Source organism: Monodelphis domestica, chromosome 3, assembly GCF_027887165.1.
Source record: "Monodelphis domestica isolate mMonDom1 chromosome 3, mMonDom1.pri, whole genome shotgun sequence".
NCBI classification, from domain to species: Eukaryota; Metazoa; Chordata; class Mammalia; order Didelphimorphia; family Didelphidae; genus Monodelphis; species Monodelphis domestica.
In genome coordinates this window covers 433,500,377-433,526,679 of record NC_077229.1, presented here as the reverse complement: position 1 = coordinate 433,526,679, position 26,303 = coordinate 433,500,377, and the positions used below count along the sequence as shown (strand labels likewise).

At 38.2% G+C, this 26,303-nt stretch overlaps 1 long non-coding RNA gene across 1 annotated transcript; it reads right to left on the bottom strand.

Annotated features, from left to right (window-relative positions):
* Positions 1 to 1,311: 1,311 nt before the first annotated feature.
* LOC103099484 (uncharacterized) lies at positions 1,312 to 3,749 on the bottom strand. Its single transcript, XR_008917219.1, has 3 exons — positions 3,146 to 3,749; positions 1,751 to 1,922; positions 1,312 to 1,440 (listed from the first exon to the last, which is right to left on the bottom strand). It is a non-coding gene; the product is annotated as an uncharacterized LOC103099484 (long non-coding RNA).
* Between the last annotated feature and the right edge of the window lie 22,554 nt (positions 3,750 to 26,303).

Sequence of the window (26,303 nt, the reverse complement as noted above, 5' to 3'; positions counted from 1 at the left end):
ATTCTTTCTTCTAGTTTTTTATTTTTACACCAACATTCAGTGGTCTGTCTATATGTTGATAGTTTATTCAAGAATGACTTTTATATTAGTAACAGATTGTTTCCAATGTGTTAAAATATAACCAACTTAGTTTTTCTTTGATGCTATATGGTATTTGCCATGTCCAGTGCCTCCTGATATTTTTCTTTAAGAAAGTAATTCTGATCTACCAAGGAAATGGTTTTACCTCCTCCATCAGAATGTGAGGTCTTTGAGAGCAAGCACACTTATTTTGTTTTACTCTCTTTGCAATGTTGACGTCTCCTTGAACTCTTTGATTTCCCAGTCAACATCCTTCTCAGCTCTCATAATCTCTACTCTGTGTAGAACTGAGAAGGCTCATGATCTGGGAGGCCAGGCAGTTCAAAGGAATATCATCATTGCTATTGAAGTTCCCATGCATTAAACAGAGGTTGGGGTAGAGAGGGAGACTAGCAGTGAGGCACTGAATTCTTTGTGAAAGAAGGGAAAGGGAACTAGAAGTCAGAAAATGGCAGTAGTGTTCCTAGAGGAGCATATGTTACTATACACCATTGAAACTTTTGCAATATTTTCCCAACTGGTCTCCCTGATTTTAGTCTCTTCTCCAATACATATTTTACATAACTGCCAAATTCATATTCTAAAACACAAGTCTGACCATGTTAGTCCTCTATTTAATATCTTCAGTCACTCCCTCTTATCTCTAGGATAAAAAACAAAGTTCTCTATAATCTGGCTCTCACCTACTTTTCCAGACTTATTCCATATCACTCTTAGAAATTCCTGACATATAGCCTTCCTTGGATTTGCTGTACCACGTCCTATCTCTTTGCATTTATACAGGCTGTCCTCTATTCCTGGAATATAGTCCTTACTCATCAACACAGGCATCCTCAACAACATGGAACCCTTCTTAAGGTAGAGAATAGATGGCCACTTATTGGGTGTACTGTTATAAGGATTCCTTTTCAGGTGTAATTTGGACTAAATGGTTGCTTAGGTTTCTTCCAGCTCCAAGATTCTGTGTCTACAACACCACAAAGGGCCAGCTGTAACAATTGTCATCATCAATGAATAATAAATGTCTGAGACAATATGATGTCTGTCATAAAAAAAAGTACTAGATTAGAAGACAAAAGTGTGGTGTTTAAATGTTGGCTTTGGGGCTTACTTGAATAAATCAGTTTAATTCTGTTTATCATAGGATCATAGGTTCAAAATTTGGAGCTAGTAGAGACTTTAGAAATTATTCAATCCAACCCCACCATTTTATAGATGAGAAAACTGAGATCAGGGAAGGTTCTATTATTTATCCAAGATCACATAGGTAATATACATCAGAGCCAAGATTTGAACCAAGATCCTTTGAAGGCAGATCCATAGTTCTCCCAACTTCACCAGGAACCTTGGTGTCCTCATCTAAAAAAAAAGAAGAGATTAGACTAAGTAATCCCTAAGGCCCCTTCCATCTCTAGACGCCATGATTTTATCACGGTTTGCGTAAGTGTTCAGTGAGGACTAGCACCTTCGGTGTGAGGGCTTTCCAAGCTCTTTTCAGAGCTCCTCATCCTCTTTTGGTGTCTACCTGCCACCCAGCTCTCAACTGTGGTTCTAAGAAGTAATAGTATTGCAGCAGTGGCACCCTAGTAAAGACTCTTGACAAACAGGCTAAACCATGTTGAGGGTAATAGATGGCCTCAAACATGTCAGTGAGTTAGGTGGTATCTACCCCAATTTGAAGATTTCCCCTATCTGGAATGGGAAAATGAGGACAATTTGTTCCATCAGCCATGAAGGCAGCTGAAGTAGGCAGTATGGAGCCTAGAGCCAAGATCATCTGCAGCATCTTGGGCCACTGCCAGTCTTTTGGGCTTTTGTCCTGCCACTGGACTTGGATGACTCTGGAAGAGAAAATAATGTTTATGACTTTGAGTAACTCTCCCTCAATTAAATCCAATTCCCATATGAGCCAAGATGTCACTCCATGATGGCATTGGTCCTCTTCAAATACAAAGGATCGACAACACTGCATTAATCTCCAGCATGTGACCCAACCCTCATCTTAAAGACTTTCTCTCTGGCAACCCAAATTCTAGCTATTCCTTGTTTCCCAACAATTGCCTTTGGCATGGCTAGAGTGACATCAGGTGTCACTTAGGTGAGAACTCCCGCCTGTAGCTGTCTAAAAGGAGATCAAAAAAGCACCTCAGTATCTTGCCCCAGAAGGTACATTTATTTCTCAGCAGTGAATCAAAGGGTGGCAGTTTTTCACAGAGAACCCTGCAGATATAGGCCACCCTAGAGGTGAACAAAATTTCTTTTTATAACACTCCAAAACAAATGCTCATCTTGCCTTTGCCTAGGGGTCACACAGAACCAATAGAATGGAAAGACCTATACCCAAACTCCCAGATGGGTGCACAAGGACATCTTTAGAAACTGTAGTGACCATAGTGGAAATCATCTGTACAAGGACCAGAAATAAGGCAATTTCGAATCATTTATGGCTCTCACTAAGTCAGACCTGGAGACCATCCAGAAAGCTAAATAAGCAAAGAAAGCAGGGAGACAGCAACCCAATTTGGCAATTAGCCCACATCGGGCAGGGCAAGATGGATTTTTAACTTCAAGGAAATTGGCAAGAAGAGCAGAGGAGACCCCTCCATTTTTCTCTCCTGTTCTGGGTCCCTTTCTAGTTAGCTGAAAAATCTATTTTGCAAAATATATGGACCCAAAAAAGAACCTGAGCTGAAAGGGAGTTTTTGCAGCTTGATGTATCTTTCCCTTTATTTAAAATGATGAAAGAGGGAAAATGTTTTCCAAAGTGACATCATTTATCTTATGATAATCAATGAAACCCTCATAAGCTAATATAGTAAAGAAAATATTTAAGCCCAAACCAAGGAAAAATGCAAGAAGAGCCTCCAACACAAGGCGGCTCCTTATAAAGGGACAAAGCAAGAAGCCTGGGCAAAGTTTATTGCTTCCTTCTCATCCTTTTGTTATAGCAGTTGCAGGGTGGTTTTTTTTTTTTCCATTTTAATTTTCTGGGCCACTCTCTCCCCTGCCTGTCAGGGCTGCTGAACACTAATAAACCATGGGGCCAATTGCTACCAACACTCACCCTAGTTGTACTGTAATAAATATGATGTGATCCACTTGACACCCACTGCATGCTTGGTAATGACCTTGATTATTGCTGAGTGACCAAAGCCCTGTGAATGTCTCTGTAGATTTTCTTCAGGCTTCATTCCTTTTGAGGTATTACTTCCTGCACAGGAGGGCAAGTTAGCCCTGTGTGCATGTTTTATTTTCCTGAAAGCCCTCCACCAAGGGAATGTGGCCTCTTAGAAAGAGGTTGGTTCATCTCTAGCGTTCATTATGATGTAGGTCACATGCTATTTATTCATGGTCTCTTGACAGAGAGGCTATGATTGTGCCTCCCACATCACAATCCCTAAATTCATGTGGGAGGCAGCAGTATATGAGCATATCAAGATGATTGGCTGTAGTTTTCCATTTGAAATGTTGCTGACTCAATTTAGTCGAGGCAGACACCCCCAACTGAACATTGCAACTTTGCCATAGTGGACTTTGCTTTCTATCTGGATCATCAGAATTCAGAGGAAGAACTTCCTTTCTCTAAGGAATTTGCTTTCTTCTTTGGAATGGGAGCTTGGCAGACAAAGTTGGCTTTATATCTGGTCTGGTGGGATTTTAGAGATGATTGGAGAACCCTGTTGCCTCCCTCACCTCTCTGCAAAAATCTCTCCAACCAAGAAGCCACAGTTTTCAAAATCATACCTTTAGTGATTTATTTTTTGGTATCTTAAAAAATACCCAACGCCCAATACCCTTGTAGGAGCACATTGTACCATTAATACTTTAGCATGAGTTAGTTTATTCACTTACAGAATCTTAGAGTTAGAAGGGACCCTAGAACCCAACCTTCTACCAAAGTTCCTTTAAAACATCACTAATTTCTTAGGTATTTCTTTTTTTTCTTTTTTTCTTTTTTTCATTTTTTTAAAATTTTAAACATTTTTTTATTTGGTCATTTCCAAACATTATTCACTGGAAACAAAGATCATTTTCTTTTCCTCCCCGCCACCCCTCCCACCACCTTTCCCTCTCCCATAGCAAACACACGATTCCACTGGTTGTCACATGTGTTCTTGACTTGAACCCATTTCCCTGTTGTTGGTATTTGCATTAGAGTGTTCATTTAGAGTCTCTCCTCAGTCATATCCCCTCAACCCCTGTACTCAAGTAGTTGCTTTTCATCAGTGTTTTTACTCCCACAGTTTATCCTCTGCTTGTGGATAGTATTTTTTAGATCCCTGCAGATTGTTCAGGGACATTGCATTGCCACTAATGGAGAAGTCCATCACCTTCGATTGTACCACAATGTATCAGTCTCTGTGTACAATGTTTTCCTGGTTCTGCTCCTTTTGCTCTGCATCACTTCCTGGAGGTTGTTCCAGTCTCCATGGAATTCCTCCACTTTATTATTCCTTTTAGCACAATAATATTCCATCACCAGCATATACCACAATTTGTTCAGCCATTCCCCAATTGAAGGGCATCCCCTCACTTTCCAATTTTGGGCCACCACAAAGAGTGCAGCTATGAATATTCTTGTACAAGTCTTTTTCCTTATTATCTCTTTGGGGTACAAACCCAGCAGTGCTATAGCTGGGTCAAAGGGCAGACAGTCTTTTATCACACTTTGGGCATAGTTCCAAATTGCCCTCCAGAATGGTTGGATCAATTCACAACTCCACCAGCAATGAATTAGTGTCCCCACTTTGCCACATCCCTTCTAGCAATCATTACTTTCCTTTGCTGTCATGTTAGCCAATCTGCTAGGTGTGAGGTGATACCTCAGAGTTTTTTTTATTTGCATCTCTCTGATTATAAGAGATGTAGAGCACTTTTTCATGTGCTTATTAATAGTTTTTATTTCTTTGGCTGAGAACTGCCTGTTCATGTCCCTTGCCCATTTATCAATTGGAGAATGGCTTGATTTTTTGTACAATTGATTTAGTTCTTTGTAAATTTGAGTAATTAAACCTTTGTCAGAGGTTTTTATGAAGATTGTTTCCCAATTTGTTCCTACCCTTCTGATTTTGGCTACATTGCTTTTGTTTGTACAAAAACTTTTTAATTTGATGTATTCCAGATTATTCATTTTGCATTTTGTAACTCTTTCTATGTCTTGCTTGGTTTTGAAGTCTTTCCCTTCCCAAAGGTCTAACATGTATGCTATTCTGTGTTTGCCTAATTTTCTTATAGTTTCCTTCTTTATGTTCAAGTCATTCACCCATTTTGAATTTATCTTGGTGTAGGGTGTGAGGTGTTGATCTAAACCTAATCTTTCCCACACTGTCCTCCAATTTTCCCAGCAGTTTTTATCAAATAGTGGATTTTTGTCTCAAAAGCTGGGATCTTTGGGTTTGTCATATACTGTCTTGCTGAGGTCGCTTGCCCCCAGTCTATTCTACTGATCCTTCTTTCTGTCTCTTAGCCAGTACCAGATTGTTTTGGTGACCACTGCTTTATAATATAGTCTGAGATCTGGGACTGCAAGACCCCCTTCCTTTGTATTTTTTTTTCATTATTTCCCTGGATATCCTTGATCTTTTGTTCTTCCAAATGAACTTTGTTATGGTTTTTTCTAAATCAGTAAAAACATTTTTTGGAAGTTCCATGGGTATGGCACTAAATAGATAAATGAGTTTGAGTAGGATGGTCATTTTTATTATATTGGCTCGTCCTACCCATGAGCAGTTAATGTTCTTCCAATTGTTCAAGTCTAGTTTTAGTTGTGTGGAAAGTGTTTTGTAGTTGTGTTCATATAGTTCCTGTGTTTGTCTCAGGAGATAAATTCCTAAGTATTTTATTTTGTCTAAGGTGATTTTGAATGAGATTTCTCTTTCTACTTCTTGCTGCTGAGCTGTGTTAGAATTATATAGAAATACTGATGACTTATGTGGGTTTATTTTGTATCCTGCGACTTTGCTAAAGTTGTTGATTATTTCGATTAGCTTTTTGGTTGAATCTCTAGGATTCTTTAAGTAGACCATCATGTCATCTGCAAAGAGCGATAATTTGGTCTCCTCCTTGCCTTTTTAATGCCTTCAATTTCTTTTTCTTCTCTAATTGCTACTGCTAGTGTTTCTAGTACAATATAAAATAATAGAGGTGATAATGGGCATCCTTGTTTCACTCCTGATCTTATTGGGAATGCATCTAGTTTATCCCCATTGCAGATGATATTAGCTGTTGGTTTTAGATATATACTGTTTATTATTTTTAGGAATGACCCTTCTATTCCTATGCTTTCTAGTGTTTTTAGTAGGAATGGGTGTTGTATTTTATCAAAGGCTTTTTCTGCATCTATTGAGATAATCATGTGGTTCTTGTTGGTTTGCTTGTTGATGTGGTCAATTATGTGGATAGTTTTCCTAATGTTGAACCAGCCCTGCATCCCTGGTATAAATCCTACTTGATCATGGTGAATGATCCTTCTGATCACTTGCTGGAGTCTTTTTGCTAGTATCCTATTTAAGATTTTTGCATCTATATTCATTAGAGAGATTGGTCTATAATTTTCTTTCTCTGTTTTTGGCCTGCCTGGATTTGGAATTAGTACCATGTTTGTGTCATAAAAGGAGTTTGGTAGAACTCCCTCTTTGCTTATTATGTCAAATAGTTTGTATAGTATTGGAGTTAGCTGTTCTTTGAATGTTTGATAGAATTCACTGGTGAATCCGTCAGGCCCTGGGGATTTTTTCTTAGGAAGTTCTTTGATGGCCTGTTGGATTTCTTTTTCTGATATGGGATTATTTAAGAAATATATTTTTTCTTCTGTTAATCTAGGCAATTTATATTTTTGTAAATATTCATCCATATCACCTAGGTTGGTATATTTATTGCCATATAGTTGGGCAAAGTAGTTTTTAATGATTGCCTTAATTTCCTCTTCATTGGAGGTGATGTCCCCCTTTTCATCCTTGATGCTGTTAATTTGCCTTTCTTCTTTCCTTTTTTTAATTAGATTGACCAGTACTTTGTCTATTTTGTCTGTTTTTTTAAAGTACCAGCTTCTAATCTTATTTATTAATTCAATAGTTCTATCACTTTTAATTTTATTAATTTCTCCCTTAATTTTTAGGATCTCTAGTTTGGTTTTCTTCTGGGGGTTTTTAATTTGTTCATTCTCAAGTTTTTTGATTTGCATTTCTAATTCCTTGATCTCTGTCCTCCCTAATTTGTTAATATATGCACTCAGGGATATGAATTTTCCTCTAAGTACTGCCTTGGCTGCATCCCATAAGGTTTGAAAGGATGTCTCACCGTTGTAATTTTCCTCAACGAAATTATTAATTGTTTCTATGATTTCTTCTCTAACCAATTTTGGAGTATCATATTATTTAATTTCCAATTAATTTTTGATTTGGTTCTCCATGTACCCTTACGGATCAATATTTTTATTGCCTTGTGATCTGAAAAGGCTGCATTTATTATTTCTGCTTTTCTGCATTTGAGTGCCATGTTTCTGTGACCTAGTGTATGATCTATTTTTGTGAATGTGCCATGTGGTGCTGAAAAGAAGGTGTATTCCTTTTTGTCTCTATTTATTTTTCTCCATATGTCTATTAACTCTAATTTTTCTAAGATTTCATTCACCTCTTTTACCTCTTTCTTGTTTATTTTTTGGTTTGATTTATCTAAATTTAATAGTGGTTGGTTCAAGTCTCCCTCTAATATGGTTTTACTGTCTATTTCCTCCTTCAATTCTCCTAGTTTCTCTATTAAAAATTTGGATGCTATTCCGTTTCGTGCATACATGTTGATTAGTGATATTTCCTCATTGTCTATACTCCCTTTTAACAGAATATATTTACCTTCCCTATCCCTTTTGATCAGGTCTATTTTTGCTTTGGCTTTGTCAGATATCATGATTGCAACTCCTGCCTTCTTTCTATCAGTTGAGGCCCCAAAGGTCTTACTCCAACCTTTAATTCTAATCTTGTGAGTGTCAACCTTCCTCATATGTGTTTCTTGAAGACAACAAATGGTAGGGTTTTGGGTTCTAATCCAATCTCCTATTTGTCTACGTTTTATGGATGAGTTCATCCCATTCACATTCAAAGTTATGATTGTCATTTGTGGATTTGCTGGCATTTTGATATCTTCCCCTAGTTCTGACCTTTCTTCTTTACCTATCTCCTTTTGAACCAGTGATTTACTTTAGATCAGTCCCCCTAGTCTCCTCCCTTGAGATGCTTCCCTTTCTAGCCCCTCCATTTTTATGCTCCCTTCCCCTCCCCTCTCTCCTTTCCTCCCTTTTTATACTCCCTCCACCCTCCTCCTCCTTAATTTTCCTTTCTTTCTTGCCCTATTGGATAAGATAGAATTCAGGGTCTTATCTGTCAGACTGCTGATCTCTTTCTCCCATTTTTCTTTCCAGGTTTCTATCTTTTGGGTAAGTTCCAGTTTGAGATCTTCCAGAGCTTGTTGATAGTTTCCATTTTGGGAGGCATGTTCTGATTTTTTTTGGATTTCATCCTCATTCTCCTCTTCCTTGGGTACTCCACCATAAAAGTTTTCAATAGTCACCTTTTCCCCTTTCTTCCTGGAGGCTTGATTTTGGGCCATGTGATCCATCCCTTTGGTGGTTTTATTCCCCTTTCCTTTTTGGTCTGGGGTCTGGGTGATGTGGGCGGGTTTTCTGTGCATTTAGGTTGCCTCAGACTAGTTCTTCCAAGCCTCCGAGGTTTCTTAGAGCGCTGGGCCCCTGATCACAGCCACACTGCCCAGGTGTTCAGCTCCACCCAGATGCTCAGCACAACCATCCCGAGTACAGCTCCCTGGGCCCCCTTTGCTCGACTCAGGATTCTCCCGTGTTTTTTCCTGGCAGTCCTCAGATCCCAAGGACCCTGGAGTGCCCCCCCCATAGAGACATTCCCCACTCACTTGCTGTCCCAGTGAGCGCTCCAGTAGCTCACTCTGGTTTGGTGGGGGAGGTGTGGGGGGGGGAAGAGCAGCTCAGTTCACGTTTCTGTGCAAGCTTTTCCTCTTTATTATAATGTGGAAATGTTCAAACCCCACGTACCTTCACCTCTGTGGGGTACTGGGGAGTCCTGTTCCACCAAAAGTGATTTTTATGCTCCTTTGATGTAGTCTATTTCGTTCGGTGCCGGGGAGAGGAAGCGTGTGGCGTCTAGATTGCAGCCATGATTACCGGGAAGTCTTCTTAGGTATTTCTATTTGTAAAGGTGTTTAAGAGTTTTCTTAAATAAGACCTAAAAGGGTAACATAAATAGCAGAAAATCCTGAATGTTGGTAACATGACAAGGCATTGGCCATTGGATTAAAGTGATTAGTTGATAATTGGCCAGGGTCTTGCTGACCTTTAAAAATGCAATCTAGTCAGTTTTGCAGTTATTAAAGAGGGAATTTTTCATTTTTTCTCTTGTGTGGCAAAGGGGAATTTTCTTTCCTCCTTCTACTTTCACCAGTGACCACGGCATCTTACAGAAGTGTACAGACATAGGATGGACTAATCTTGCTACAAAGTCCAGCTACTCTGTCCCATTCCTCCCCATCTCCACCCCAAGACCCTGAGTCCAAGAATATCCAAAATAGGAGCTTCCATGGAGAACACCAGCTCTTCTTCCAATTCAGCCCCTTCAGTAATCATCCAAGCAATCAACACATGAAAATGGGGCTTTAGCACTGCCTCCTCAGAAGCCACAAGTCCTGAAAACCCTGGAAAAAAAAGTTAGCACCACCAAACTCTTTGGCCCTGTCAAATGACTTAGTGGGAGAAATTAACAGAAATTCATATTTCTTTAATATCTGTTTTACTACTTCCTCCTTAAGACCCTGATGCCTTTCCATCTGCTTTGCTAAAATCCCCTTTGGGTATTGTTTCTCCCTATTAGTTTATAAACTACTTAAGAATAAAGGCTATCTTCCTTTTCTATGTGTAGCCCTAGAATTTGACACAGGGCTTTGCACATAGCAAACACTTAATAAGTTCTTTTTCATTCATTTGTTTATCACTTCTTAATTGTTTTACTTTGAGCAAGGCTCTTAATAACTTTGGTGCATGGCTGCTTTATCCATGAAAATATATCAAGATAATCCCTAAAGTTCCTTTAAGTTATAACAGTCTAATTTATAGTTCCCATCCTAAGGGAGGATTGACTTCACAGGACAAAAAAAAAATCAGGATGACCAATAAGGAACTAATACCACAGACCAGGCCAGTGGTGATGAGGACCTGAACTAGAGAAGTGGCTCAGTTCATGAAGAGAAGGGGACTGATTCAAGAGATACTGTGAAAGTTGAATCAATAAATCTTGCCAACTGATTAGATGTAGGGATTGAAAGAAAGGGAAGAGTTAGGGATGAATTTGAGGTTTCCAATCTGAATGGATGGAAAATGTTGCTACTCTCCAAAGAAAAGGAAATTAATTTGTTAGGAGCATTTAATTCTGAAGGAAAGCTATGACTATTAATTTTATCTATCCATGTCATTATTGATGGGGAAGCTAGGTGGCACAGTGGATAGAGTGCCAGACTGGAGTCAGGAAGACTGGAGTTCAAATCTCTTACCAACTGTGTAAATCTGGGCAAGCCACTTTGCCCTGTTTTCCTGTAAAATGAGCTGAGGTAGGAAATGGCAAACCACTCCAGTATCTTTGCCAAGAAAACCCCAAGTGAGGTCACAACATGTCAATTAAATATCCAGGAGCCCATTAGATCTCAGAAGTCTTAAGCCATAGGAGTCACAGAGTCATAGGTCTTAATTTGCCAGTGTGGCAGGCAAGATTCCTGACCAGCAGAAGTCAGAGAAGTTAGGGGATGTGACAAATGGAGACTGAGGTGAAGCCCTGGGTCAATTTAAGGATTCTGCAGGAGGATTTAGACTGAGCTTGAAAAGCCAGCAGGTGAAGCTCGCTTGGTCTCCTGGCCATTCCATTGGACTTGTGAAAGGACCACTCTCTATCAGCCATCTGGCTTATCCATATAAGGCATCTCTGGTAGGCTGTGGTAGGGGGCCATGCTGAACTGGGATCCAGGAAATGGGTCTCTTGGGTTCTGGTTCCTTTCTGATCTCAAGCCGGATCCTTGGCTAGCCTTAATTTTTCTGGCCCAAACATGTGGGTAGCCCATTGGCCCCCGTTTGTGAAAGGGACTAGGGCCAATGGAGAATCTAGACCCCACTGGAGAAGAATTAACTCAGCTGGGAGCTTACTTTAAGTTAGAAAGGCTGGAAACCTCATTTCTCTCTTTCTCCTTACTAATAAATACTTATAAATTTAGTGTAAAGTCCCCAAGATTAGTTTTTATTCATAACAACAAAGAGTCGGACACAACTAAAATGATCGAACAACAAAAATCATTAATAATCTCCCACTAATGTTTTACTCTATCGTTTTCTTGAAACACAGAACCCTAGATTCTCAAAGACTAAGCCAGTAGAATAAAAGCTCCTTAAGGTGGGCAGAGCCAATATAATTAAAAAATAAAAATCCTATCAAAACTATTCAATGCCATCCCAATTAAATTACCAAAAAATTCTTTTGGGGGGCTAGAAAAAAATAATAAATTCATTTAGAGGAACACAATTTCAAGAACATCAAAGGAATTAATGAAAGTATAAAAGAATGATGACTAGCAGTATTAGATTTTCAATTGTATGATAAAGCAGATATTATCAAAACTATATGACATTGAGAGTAACTTGGTGGCTCAATGGATAGAGAGTCAGGCCCAGATATGGGAGGTCCTGGGTTCAAATATGACCTCAGATACTGCCTAACTGTGAAACCCTGGGCAAATCAAAACCCCAGTTGCCTAGCCCTTACCATTCTTCTACCTTGGAACCAATTTTTAGTATTGATTCTAAAATGGTAGATAAGGGTTATTTAAAGAAAAAACAACTATATAGCATTGTCAAAGAAATAGAAAGATAGGGAAGTTAGTGTAATATAACAGACTTACAATGAACGGTAGTAAAAGATTATCATAGCCTTGTCTTTGACAAAAATCAAGATCGAATTTTTGGGGGATAGGAATTCACTATTTCAAAAAATTATTGGGAAAACCAGAAAGCAGTTTGGCAGAAACTATGTGTATATCTTATACCATTTACCAAGATAAGAACAAAATTAATACGTGACCTAGACATAAAGGGAGATATCATAAGCAAATAAAAAGAACAGGAAACATGTTACTTATAAGATTTATGAGTAGGAAAAGAATTTATGAACAAACAAGAAATAGAGAGTATTGTAAAATATAAAATAGATAATTTTGTAACATTAAAGAGTTTTTTTTCAAATAAAATTAGATTAGAAGAAAAGCAGAAAATCTGAGAAAATTTTATAGACAATTTCTTGTATGTAGGTCTTGTATCTAAAATATAGAGAGAACATTGTCAAGTTTTAAAAAATATAAGTCATTCCCCAATTGATAAATGGTCAAAACAGTTTTTGGATAAGAAATTAAAGCCTTGTACTCGTGTAGAAAAAGCCCTAAATCATTACTGATTAGACAAAGGCAAATCAAAACAATTCTGAGATATCATCTCACACCTATTAAATTGATTAAAATGATAAGATGGTGGTATGACAAATGTTAGAAAGGATGTGGAAAAATGAGGACACTAATACACTATAGGTATAACTATGTTGCAACCATTTGGAGAGCAGTCTGAAATTATGTCTGGACAGTAATAAAACTGTGCATATCCTTGGACCCAACAATGGTATTTGTTGGGTCTGTTTCCCAAGGAGATCAGGGAAAAAGGAAAAGAATCTATATATTTTAAAATATTTATAAGATATCTCTTTATTGTGGCAAAGAACTGGAAACTGGGGGGATATCCATCAATTGGGGAATGGCTGAACAAGTTGTGACATATAATTGTGTAGGAATACCAATGTACCATAAGAAGATGAGCAGAGTATTAAAAAAAAAAACTTAGAGCAACATGACATTATGAAAAATGAAAAGAGTAGAACCAAGAGAATATTATATACAGCTACAGAATTTATACTTTAAGAAAAACTTATGAAACCTCTAGAGAAAGAACTGATAAATAGAAACATGAAAGACATGGTTTTAATATACATAAATTTTTTTACTTCTCTAATGAGGGGAGAGAAGGGAAGGAGGGAGATATTAGGGAATTTTGATGTAATTAACAACAAATAATATTTTTAAAGTTTTTTAAAGCTCTAGAAGATTATGAAATCATAGGTGTAGTCAGCAGGCATTATAAGAGATAAACAAATGCCAAAATATGTATGCAAACAATAGGCTCTCAGGATACAAATATAAGAAAGGAAGACAGTTCCTCTCCCTTCAAGGAACTTATATTCTGGTGAGTAAATATGATAGATTAAGGCCATCTAAATGGCAGGGGGAGGTAGTGATGAGGTTTGTATGCATGACTTGGAAATAGTGTCAAAGAAGTAATATGGAGACTTGGTTCCAAGTATGAAAAGCAAAAGTTCACCTATCAGAGCCCAGGAGAGTCCAAGATTCACTTGAGATAGGGATGAGCAGGTTGAGAATGATGATTGGCTTTCAAGTGACATAGATTGGAATAAACAGCTGGGAAGAAGTCATTTAGTCTATTCCTTTCATTTTATAAATGAAGAAACTGTGGCACAGCCAAGTTAAATTACTTGCCTAAAGCTACAAAAGTAATTAGCAGCAAGCTACAGTTTGAACCTAAATACAGTAAACTAGATTCCATTTGATAGATTTTCTTTTACTTAGGAACAACCTATCTACTTCTGGACAATTTACCAGGTTTGATGCAAAGTGATGAATTTTTTAGACCTAGGAATTCTCAAAGATCAGCTACTGAGTTATAGAAGGGTTAGTCTCTGGATCTTTGAATTAGTTTAGCAGTAGCCACACTTGTCATCTTTGTTTTCAAAAAGGACCAATGGCATTATGGGGTGATGTCTTGACATGCTTGTGAACTGGATATAAATGAGGCACAGTTGCACAAAGTGGTCAGCCTCACCTTCTCTTCCAGGGCCATCTAAGTCCAGTGGCAAGACTAAAGTCAGGATGACCAGCAATGGCCCAGGATGCAATGAATGACCTTGGTATCATTGATGTCTGACCAAGCTCTCCACAGCCTTTGCTTCAGCAATCTTCATGGCCATTGGAACAAATTTTTCCTATCCACCCACTCCACCAGGGAGAAGTCTTCACATGCTTGGGGGTAGCATCACCCCTAGAGTAGCTGCACTAATGTAATCACAGACCCTTGAGGAAAAGAAGTATTAATGATTATTCCTAATATTCAAAGAATGAATGAATAAATTAATTTTTTTTAAAAAACCATTTATTAAAGTTTGCTTTTTGGCTAAGTGCTGAGGATAAAGAGTAAGACAGTCCCTGGTGTCAAGGAGTTTCCATTTTAATAGGACGAGATAACACATACAATGGTCACCTTGTGACTCCTCAGACTAAAATAACCTTCCCTGGACACCGGGAGGGTAAGTCAATCAGATGACATGCCCTTTCCAGGAGCAATGGTAGCATTGATTTGATTACTGTGCCCAGACTTTACTAAGGGAAGGTAAAGGGAAGGGAAATGTTCCACCTACGTTGTCAGAGAGAAGAGTAAGATGGCCTAAATAGGGAGGATATGGGGCCCCTAGATAGAGAAGGCTAGGTGACTTGATTCTCTTTAATGAAGACAAATGAAATTCAAAATTTCAGGGGGTAGGGAGGACAGCTAAGTGGCTCAGTGAATAGAGAACCACGCCTTGATATGGAAGGTCCTGGGCTCAAATCTGGCCTCAGACACTTCCCTAGCTGCTTGACCCTTGACAAGTTACTTAACTCCAACTGCCTAGCCCTTACTGGTCTGCTGCCTTAGAACCAATACATAGTGTTGATTCTAAGATGGAAGATACGGGTTTCAAAAAAAAAGTTCAGAGGAAATCTGGGACTGTGTGCACTTGCCTTCTGGAAGTCTGTTCTGAGGATGTCAATCTGGGTAGAACCCTTTCTGCCATTTTAAATTCTTTCATCTAATCATTTTAATAATCCTATGACACAAGTAATACCCAATGAAATTGCGCATTGGCTACAGGAAGGGTGGGTGGAGGGGAGGGAGGGAAATAAAGTGAGTATTGTAACCCCCCCCAAAAAATTAAATAAAAAAATAAAAATAATCCTATATGTCGGCATAACTGGGCATGATCACAACCGTATATCCCTGTGGGCAGGGTGGTACATACCACTAATGAAGTACCAGTATCCCCTTTCTATTTCTCTAAGCTTGGTCACTTACCTCACACAGAGAGATCTAGTACCCTACACCAAATGGGGAGGGGGGAGGGAATGGGAATACCTTTAACCATTTGTTATAACTTGAACTGTCAGTGTCCTAGGGATGACCCTGCTTGGAAGTTAAACTTTTAATATTGATCATTATAATTCTTCAGATCCCACCATTGTGTTTCCTATTTATATAAAATTAGTCATGGTGATACAAGTGATGCAAACATAGCACATTTACTAAATAGTGAGGAAAAATGAATACCATTTGTTCAAAAAAAAGGCAAAAATAAGAATAATGGAAATATGTTAACATATAAATTGGTGAGATAACCAATTATGTTACCAATGCATTCAGAGTCCATGGCAAATAGTGAGCACAGATTTAAAGAAACCAGCAAGGAGGGGCATGATTAGTAAACCCAAGTGCTCAGGTGAACTCAAAACTCTGGACTTCAGGCGCTGGAATTCTTGATCCCTTAAGAAAGAACCAGCACCACATGAAGCTGCTCCTCTACTTGCTGATCCCTTTCTGGTCTTCACTGCTCTCTTGCAGGGTAAAGCTAATCCTCTTTTGCTCTCAAACCAATGAAGCAGTAATAAGCTCTTTTAGCTCATGACCACCTTTACCAGGGCACTGAGAAAGGGTTATATCCTTTTAGAAGAGGACAGGGGAGAGGGAGGGCAAGGGAGAGGAAAAGAAAGGGGGGGGGGAATCAGCATTGCTTCTATTCAGTGACAAGCAGTTCCCTTAAATCAGTGAACTTCAAAGTTTCTAAGGGACTTTCTGGGCAATGAAGATAAGCCCAGTTAGATCTTTGCACAACAGAATCCTGCTTTTTCTGATTGATTTCTAACAAAGCAAAGCCTCTTTCCCAATAAGTATAGCTTACAGCAAAGCAGATGTAAAGCCTTTCTTTTGGCATTATGTTTCCCCTCTAAAATCATAGAGGCTAGTGGAGAGCAACCAAGACCCTCAAGAGATCTCCTCTCTCTAAGGCTATAAGGTGGATGTAGTCAGGAATAAGCTGAGTCAGCTTTTAACACACTAGCAGAATTCAACTTTCCTCCAAAAGACATAGCAACTAAAGAGGTCTCAGTTGACCTAGCCTTTCTCTATTCGATCATCAAAGCAATACCTCTCTTCAAATCAGGAGGCTCCCAGAAAATCAGGTGTAATTTCATCTATTTCCGTTAGAAGCAGCTTCTCCTGCTAACTGCTTTTGTATCTCTTCAATCCCCAGCTTTGTTTGACTTTTTCTAGGCTCAATTTACTCTTTTGCTTCTTCTTCTATTCTTTCCGGTATCCATATTTCCTATTTTTATATCATCTTCTATGGCTCTCTATAGGTTTCAGTGATTCGTGGTGGTCAGTGGTTCATTTTTACTTTATGAGAAAGAGCTAGTTGTCATAGTGGATGGAATCAGGGAGACCTGAATTCAAATCTTGCCTCAGACACTTAACTAGCTATGCAATCCTAAGCAAATCATTTTATCAGCTTCAGTTTCCTCATTTATAAAATGGGGGGAAATAACATTTACCTCACAGTGTTGTTGTGAGGCTTAAATGCACAGAAATGTAAAGCACTTTGCAAACTTTAAAGCATCATATAAATTCTAGTTATGATGATGTAAAACTCAAGAAATCCATATTTTTTCGGGCATAAACCCAACAACTCTTATATAATCTTCTTATAGTCCCTAAACAGTTATGCAATTTATAATTTCTTAGTTATACTAACTCCAAAACTTTAAAGAACAGTCACATTCAAATGAACTGATGGATCACAATGCCCTATAGCCATCAGTTATTATTCTGCCTTTGTGAAGATCCTCTCTCTTTTTAAAAACCTTCATTTGTATGTTTGCAACTTTAAAATTCCACGTATCTCTTACCTCCTTCTCCTCCTCACACTAGAGAAGGCATCATTTAACAAAAAGATGTATGTGGATATAAAACTATGTTTTGCTTATTTCTATTTGCCAGTTCTTTCTCTGGAGGGGGACATACACAAGTCATTCTTCAAATGATATTTTTGTTGCGGTGTAGAATGTTCTTTTGGTTCTGCTCATTTGACTCTCCATAACTTCATGTAGGTCTCTCCATGAGCAGGTTAATTTTAAAGGGTCCTCTCTTGACATTCATTTGAGAGGAAGTTCTCTACCTGGTCCTTATCTAGTCTTTGTCTCTCCTTAATGCTTTATCTGTGAGATTGTTTCTTCTCCAGTTGATTTTACATTTTCCCTACACAATGTTCTTTTTTGTCCCCCTTTAACAACAAATTTTTTCACACATACTAGAGTGGTTCTCAAAATATGGCCCATGGACCCCTGGGATTCCTAAGGACATCTCAGAGAATCCAGGAGGTCAAAACTAGTTCAATAATAATACAAAGATATTATTTACAAATTACTCCTCCATTTTCCAAATACTCCTGTGTAAGGCCTGATTTCCTTCATGTACATCAACTAAAATAGCTTATAGGAAGAAGTAGAATAATGAAGCAGATATATCAATCCAGTTATTTTCTATTAAACCACACAGTAGAGAAATTTACAAAAATATATAAAATAATTCTATTCTCCGAAGGATTTTTAAAATTTGGAAAATGTAATTATTTTCCATAAAATATAACATGTTATGTTAATATAGAGCTTTATTATTTAAAGGAATTTATAGAGCACTGCTTTAAAATTATCAGTTTTAAATGATAATACTATATGTATTGATAGATATAATGCACATGAACAAAAACTCATTGAAGTCCTCTAGCATATTGAAGAGTATAAAAAGGTTCCAAGACCAAAAAGTATGAGAACTACTGTGCTAGAGGGATGGTACTTCATGTAAAGAAGCAATAGAATGAAAGCTTCTTGAAGGGAGAGATTGTTTCATTTTTGTCCTTGTATCTTCAGCACCTAGCATAGTGCCTGGTAGACACTTAAATGCTTTCTTGATTAATATAAATAGGGCAAGTAGTAGTATACTGCTCGATTATTTTGGAAAACTTTTTGAGCAAAGAAACTAATTTACCAAATTTAAAAAGCAAAACAGAAATCAGAGAAATTATATACATAGGAGAACATTAGAAAGTAAAGAGTAAAGGAGCCCTACCTCTGGGAGTGAGGTGAGAGAGAAACAGAGAGCCAGATAGGCAGAGAGAGACAGACAGACAGAGACAGACAGACAGAGAAACAGAGAAAGACAGAGACACAGAGAGAGAGACACAGAGAGAGAGAGAGACAGAGAGAGACAGAGAAAAAGATAGAGAGAAACAGAAATAGACAGAGACTGAAACTGAGCCAGAGAGAGACAGAGACAGAGAGAGAAAGAAAGAAATAGAGAGAGACAGAGGGGGGAGGAGAGAGAGGAGAGAGCCAGAGAGACAGACAGAGACAGAGAGATAGAGAAACAGAGAGAGACAGGGACACACAGAGAGAGGGAGAGGAGACAGAGACAGAGAGAAAGACAGAGAGGCAGAGACAGAGAAAGAGAGAGACAGAGACACAGAGAGAGACAGAGAAAGAGACCAAAAGACAAAGAGAGACAGAGAGAGAGGAGAGACAGACAGAGACAGAGAGACAGAAACAGAGAAAGACAAGGACAGAGAGAAGGAGAGGAGACAGAGAGACAGAGATAAGGAGTCAGAGAAAGAGATAGAGAGACAGACAGAGAGATAGAGAGAAGGGAGAGACAGAGACAGAGATAGAGTCTTAGATCTCACCCAAAGGGGTAGGGGGTTCCCAAAAGTTTGTGACAGAGGTGGAATTAGAAGTCAGGTCATCTGACTGAGTCCAAGCTACCTGGGCAAGCTGGTGTTTGCATAAACCCTCCAAGGCCTCCTCCTCTTTCTAGCAGTCACTAGAGCCCTCTGTTGATGCAAAGCAGAAGCTTTCTGGGGCAAAGCTCCCTTCCAGAAAAATCAACCCTAATCGTTGATGCTGCAGAAGCAGGAGACGATAATGTTCACAGCCCCCTAACAGCCCTTTGTTCCTGGAGTTCTACACTAACGAAGGAAGCGTGTACTGTGGGGAGCTGGGTGTTCACTTCGATTTTCCAGACCTACAAATAATGCTTTACAGTACATTGTTTGCTAGAAATTACCCAAAGCTCAGCTCTTCCGAGCTCATTCTGCCATACAGAAAGAAGCTTCAGTTAACAATCAATAGGTTTTCCATGGTCTCTGACTGTCCACTAGCTATTATTTTACTAGCTTTCTTTTGCTTATACAGCCCCGGCTGTGATCATCAATACGTACATTCAAACTGCTCTTGGGTCTAATTGTAGCAACAGTAATCAGATTTTTTTTTTCCTGCGGTATACCACGCTCACTAGCAAGGTACAGTCCCTGAGTATGGAGTGAGGGGGAGAGAGACTGGAGGGAGGAGGAGGGAGGAGGGCAGAGAAAAGGAAGAGATTCGACAGGAATGATGCAGTGATCCTCTTCCATTTCAGAGCTTCAAGCAAACTTGAGCCCTGATGGATGCATCCGTCTCAGGACAGCAAGCTCTCCCTCTCTGCAGCTACAAACAAAGCACAACCATTCCAGCTGTTTTGTATCTCCCCCTCTTAAATCCTTTAAATATGAACAGATTAAGCCAATGAGTTGGAAAATAAATTTACATATTCCTGAAATAACTGAAGCTTTATGGTATTTATTCATATCCATTTGGGTTATCTCAATTATGACTGAAGTCATCATGTTCCTTTTCTTAAATTAAGTCTATTTAATTAATTAATTTAGAATATTTTTCCATGGTTACATGATTCATGTTCTCCCTCCTCCCTCCCCCTGTAGCTGACACACAATTCCACTGGGTTTTACATGTATCATTGATCAAGACCTATTTCCATATTATTGATAATTGCACTAGGGTGATCATTTAGAGTCTACATCCCCAATCATATCCCCATAGAACCATGTGATCAGGCAGTTGTTTTTCTTCTGTGTTTCTACTCCCACAGTTCTTCCTCTGGATGTGGATAGTGTTCTTTCTCATGAGTCCCTCAGAATTGTCCTGGATCATTGCATTGCTGCTAGTAGAGAAGTCCATTACGTTTGATTGTGCCACAGTGTATCAGTCTCTGTGTACAATGTTCTCCTGGTTCTGCTCCTTTCACTCTGCATCAGTTCCTGGAGGTCATTCCAGTTCACATGGAATTCCTCCAGTTCACCATTCCATTCAGCACAATAGTATTCTATCACCAAAATATACCACAATTTGTTCAGCCATTCCCCAACTAACGGGCATCCCCTTCATTTTCCAATTTTTTGCCACCACAAAGAGCACAACTATAAGGATTTTTGTAGAAGTCTTTTTCCTATGGTATGGCTGAATCAAAGGGCAGGCAGTCTTTTATACCCTTTGGGCATAGTTCCAAATTGCCATCCAGAATGGTTGGACCAATTCACAAATCCACCAGCAATGTCTCAATTTTGCCACATCCTTTCCAATATTTATTATTTTCTTTTGCTATCATATTAGCCAATTTGCTAGGTGTGAGGTGGTACCTCAGAGTTGTTTTGATTTGCATTTTTCTAATTATAAGAGATTTAGAATACTTTTTCATGTACTTATTGATAGTTTTGATTTCTTCATCTGAAAATTGCCTGTTCATGTCCCTTGCCCATTTATCAATTGGGGAATGGTTTGATTTTTTTTGTACAATTGACTTAATTCCTTATAAATTTGAGTAATTAGACATTTGGCAGAGGTTTTTGTTATAAAGAATTTTCCCCAATTTGCTGCCTCCCTTCTAATTTTGGTTGCATTGGTTTTGTTTGTACAAAACCTTCCTAATTTAATGTAATCAAAATTATTCATTTGACATTTTTAATATTCTCTATATCTTGCTTAGTCTTAAAATCTTTCCTTTCCCATAGATCTGACAGATAAATTATTCTATGTTCACCTAATTTACTTATAGTTTCCATTTTTATATTTAAATCACTCACCCATTCTGAATTTATATTGGTGTGGGGTGAGATACTGATCTAAACTAAAATTTCCTCATATTGTCTTCCAATTTTCCCAGCAATTTTTGTCAAATAGTGAGTTCTTGTCTCCAAAGCCTGGGTCTTGGGGTTTATCAAACAGTAGCTTGCTGAGGTCATTTACCCCTAGCCTATTCCATTCACATTTTTTTATTATTTCCCTTGATATTCTTGATCTTTTGTTCTTCCAAATTAATGTTGTTATAAAATTTCCTAATTCAGTAAAAACATTTTTTAGTAGTTTGATAGATATGGCACTGAATAAGTCTATTAATTTGGGTAGGACTGTCATTTTTATTATATTAGTTCATCCTACTCATGAGCAATTAATGTTTTTCCAATTTTTTAGATCTAGTTTTAATTGTGTAGAAAGTGTTTTGTAGTTATGTTCATAATTCCTGTGTTTGTTTTGGCAAATAGATTCTTAAATATTTTATATTATCTAGGGTGATTTTTTTAATTAAAATTTTTATTTAATTAATTAATTTGGAATATTTTTCCATGGTTACATGAATCATATTCTTTCCCTCCTCTCTCCCCCTAACCCCCCATATAGCCAACATGCAAATCCACTGGGTTTTACTTGTGTCATTGATCAAGACCTATTTCCATATTATTGATAATTGCACTAGGGTGATCTTTTAGAGTCTACATCTATCTAGGCTGATTTTAAATGGAACCCCCTTTTCTAACTTTTGCTGCTGAGATGTGTTGGAAATATATAGAAATGCTTATGTTTTATGTGGGTTTATTTTGTATCCTGCAACTCTTGCTAAAGTTGTTGATTATTTCCACTAGCTTTTTAGTTGATTCTCTAGGATTCTTTAAGTAGACCATCTGCAAAGAGTGATAGTTTGGTCTCCTCATTGCCCATTTTAATACCTTCAAATTCTTTTTCTTCTCTGATTGCTACTGCTAGTGTTTCTAGTACAATGTTAGGTAATAGAGGTGCATCACATTCCTTTTAAATAACTTAAGGTAAATGTTTAAAAATAAGTTTGCAGTACCCACCATGACCTAGAATTGAGGCAGTGAATCCAGTTGGGAAAATGGCTGCTTGTATTTGGAATTGGAAGACCTGGCTTCAAGCTCAGCTTTGCTATTTTCTAGCTGTGAGATCTTGGGCAAGTCACTTTCACAATCACAGTTTTATAGCTAGGAGAAATCTTGTTAGTCATCCAATGCCTTCATTATGAGCAAGAAATGAGAATCAGTAGGATCAAGTGAATTGTCCAAGAACATACAGGAGAGGCAGAATTTGAACTTAGATCCTGTGAATCCAAATCTGGCACTCTTTCCATAGTTCTATCTGCCTCCTTCATCTCTGGACTTCAGTCTTCTCCTCTGTAAAATGGGGGAGTTGTAAGAATTATAATCAATACTATGACTAACCTCAACTTTGGTGGTTGTTATTGCTCAGTGTATTCAGTAGTGTCCCAACTCTTCATGACCCCAAAGACAATACTGTCCATGGGGTTTTCTTAGCAAAAAATACTGGAATGTCCTGGCATTTCCTTCTCCAGTGGATTAAGACAAACAAGTTTAAGTGACTTGTCCAGGGTCACATAGCTAGGAGGCAAATGAGACTGGATTTGAACTCAAGTCTTCTGATTCTAGGTCCAGAGCTCTAACCACTGAGCAACTTAGCTGCCCCAACCATAACTGCAGAGAACAATAATAAAGCATGCTCCTGCCTCCTGACAAAAAACTAAAGGACTAGAGGTACAGAATGAGATATACATTCTCAGACATAGCCAACAGATTCAACTGTGCTCAGTTGTTATAAGAGTGTTTCGGGGGACCATGGAGAGCATTGGGGAGGTAAGGAAAACTCCATCAAAAAAAGATGAAAAGAGAGAAGGTATTACTGAAGCCTTTTCAAATACTCCACAGAAGGCTAGACTAGATGATCTCTAATGTCCTTTCCAGCTGTGGCATTCCATTATCCAAAATTTCCATTTGAACTTTGAGCTAAGCTTCTTTCTAAAAACCTCCTTTCAGAGGTTTGAGCTTTTACATTTTAAAATATTTTTGACCCTCTCTCAATTCATGGTAGTTTATTCAAATTTGTTTTTATCTTGTATAACCAGAAATTCCTTCATGGAAATAGTTGGACCTAGGAGAATTTTTGGTGTAAATGTAATTTACAAATGGACATCAATGCAAACTTCACAACCAACTTAACTGGTTGAAAAAGAGACAAATTTAGCCCTAGGATCATTTCCCCACCAATTCTGGGTTTGGCACCAAACAACTGATTTTATTACTTTACTTTCACTGAATTGCCCAATTTATTTAACTGAATTGATTGTGTGGTGCTGTCATCATATGCAAAGAACCAAAAGTCCCCTTCCTTGATTTTAAATGGATCTGCATTTTAGATCGATCTTAAAGCCAGAGTCAAAACAAGGATTTTTGGCTCCTGATGCTCATTTGTTCTAATAGTTTCCAGTTTTCACAACAGCCAATGCCTGACCCTTGGAAAACTTCATGGGAACCCTGCACCCTTGGAATATCCACCACTTTATTGTTTGGGCACACAGTGCAGTTTTCTCCACCTCAGTAAGAAAGTGATTCAGTGTTATCTGAATTACTTTGTAGCCTAGCAGAAATTCTCTTCATTAGATGGTCAAAGATATAAGAAGATGGGTTAGCTAAAGTTCTTAATGGACAGGAAAAGGAAAGAAAGACAAATGTGGTCTATGGGATATGTGCAATTTTGCTTCAAGACGCCAATCTGTCTCATAAGCATCACTGTCACTTTTGGCAAGTCACTTCACCTCTCTGAGCCTCAGTTTCCTCATCTTTAAGTTGAGGGGATTGAACTAGATGATGATCTCCTAAGACCTCTTTTAGTTCAAAGTTCTATCTTGGGTGTATGATGTGAGAGCAAAACCATGGAATTGGACTCTGGAAGTTACAAGCAACTCTGCTGAGTTCTAAGCCAATGTGGTAAGAAGAATTCAAGTGTAAAACTATTCCCTGGGTGAATCCTACACCACTGATACAGCTTAAGTAAGGGGAGAAACTGGTGGCATTTCCTCTCCCTCCCTTTTTGGTCTCCCTAGAGAGGGTCCAGTATGATGCAGGCTATTGACTCACTTTAAACATCCTGCTTCCCTCTGGGCTTGGAAAGCATTAACCTTTGTCCTATACTTTGTTTCTTAAGCTGGTAAATGTGATAAAACTGTTGATCATCAGAACTCCAAAGCTATGTGTTTTATCTTAGTTAATAATTTCAGCTATAAAGTGGGAAAGGGAGAAGCCAAAAGGTGGATTCTGTTTCCAGAGATTAGAAGCATCTTACTTGAGTTAGCTTTGACTCTTGGAAGTCATACTTTAGAGCTGTTTGGGCAGGATGGAAGGAACCAGTGTTGAGCTGTTGAAAGCCTAACAAAGAGTCTGGGACCCACTTATGTGTAAAGTGGAAGCATTTTTACTTTCTTTCTTCCGTATCTGCCATAACTTTTTAAGTGCTGGAGTTTAGAGAAAACCCAATCCATTCCTCTTCGAAGGGAGTAGGGAGTGAGTTTCTTGGAAAAGGGAAAGACATAACCCAGAAGAAGTAAGCTGCTAAGAAATCTCTAGGCACATGAGAAGAAGAAGTTGTCCAGATAAGTTTTCTAACTCTGAGGATGCCTGCCAGCTCAGTCTATGTAGGTCTCTAGTTCACTTTCTGCTTATGCATAGGATTATGGAATTTCAGAGCTGGAATGAAATTAAGAGATTCTTTAGTCCAGAAGTTCTTTATCTGAGGTCTATGTTCTTAATGATTTTAAATGTATATATATATACATATATATATATGAGAGAGGTTGATATATATAAATATACTAAAATATATGAGAGAAATTGATAACTATTTTAATATAATTGCTTTCCTTCATAATCTTACATATTTTATTTTATGAAGTGATTTATTCATATAATGAATAAGTTATTGAGTGTCTACTGTATGCCAGGCACTATTAAACTTTGGGAATAAAAAAAAGAGAAAAAGGGGCATTAGATAGTTCTTGTCCTCAAGGAGCTTACAATCTAAAGGGGGCGACAACATGCAAACAAATCTATACAAAGCAAGCTATGTACAAGATAAATAGGAAATAATTAACAGAGGGAAAACATCAGAATTAAGATGGATTGGAGAATGCTTCCAGGAAAAGCTAGGATTTTAGTTGGGATTTAAAGGAAGCTAGGGAGGTCAGTAAGCAGAGTGAAGGAGGAAGAATATTCCAAGAAAGAGAAATGGAAAAGGGCAGAGTGGAGGGGGGAGGGTACTCCAAGAAAGAGAAACAGTCAAAGAAAATGTATGGAGTAGGAAGATGGAGTGTCTTGTTCTTGGAATAACTAGGAGGCCAATGTTACTAGATGAAAGAGTTCCTTTGTGTTAGAGAGTAAGAAAACTAGACTATCAGAAAGATAGGAAGGGGCTAGATTATGAGAGTTGAATAACTAACAAACTAGTTTGTATTTGATCCTGGAGGTAATAGGGAACCAATGCAGTTTATTGAGTAGGGAGGTGACATGATCTGAACTGATCTTTCAGCAAATCACTTCCATGATTGGATGAATGGAAATCTTATTCTTTAAGGATCCTTAGACTTCACTTGAATTCCCAAAGGGTCCATGACACAAAAAATGGTTTATAGCCCCAGGAAGCCAAGAGTCAGAGAGATGAAATACATAGCTGGGCAACACATAGTGAGAGAACCAGGGCTATAACTGAGTGGATTGACTGCCACTGGTTTAGGACTCTTCTTCCATGCCACAGTATTCCTTTAGCCTAAGACTATAATTGGCTAATAATTTACTGCTATTACTATCTTGATTTAACTTTGGTCAATTCAGCATATTTGTGAACTGCAGATTTCCTGCGTCTGAAATGTGATGTGTTGGCATCCATAGCTAATGGGACTTTAGATGTCATTAATAGATGCATTGTATCTAGATCAAGAG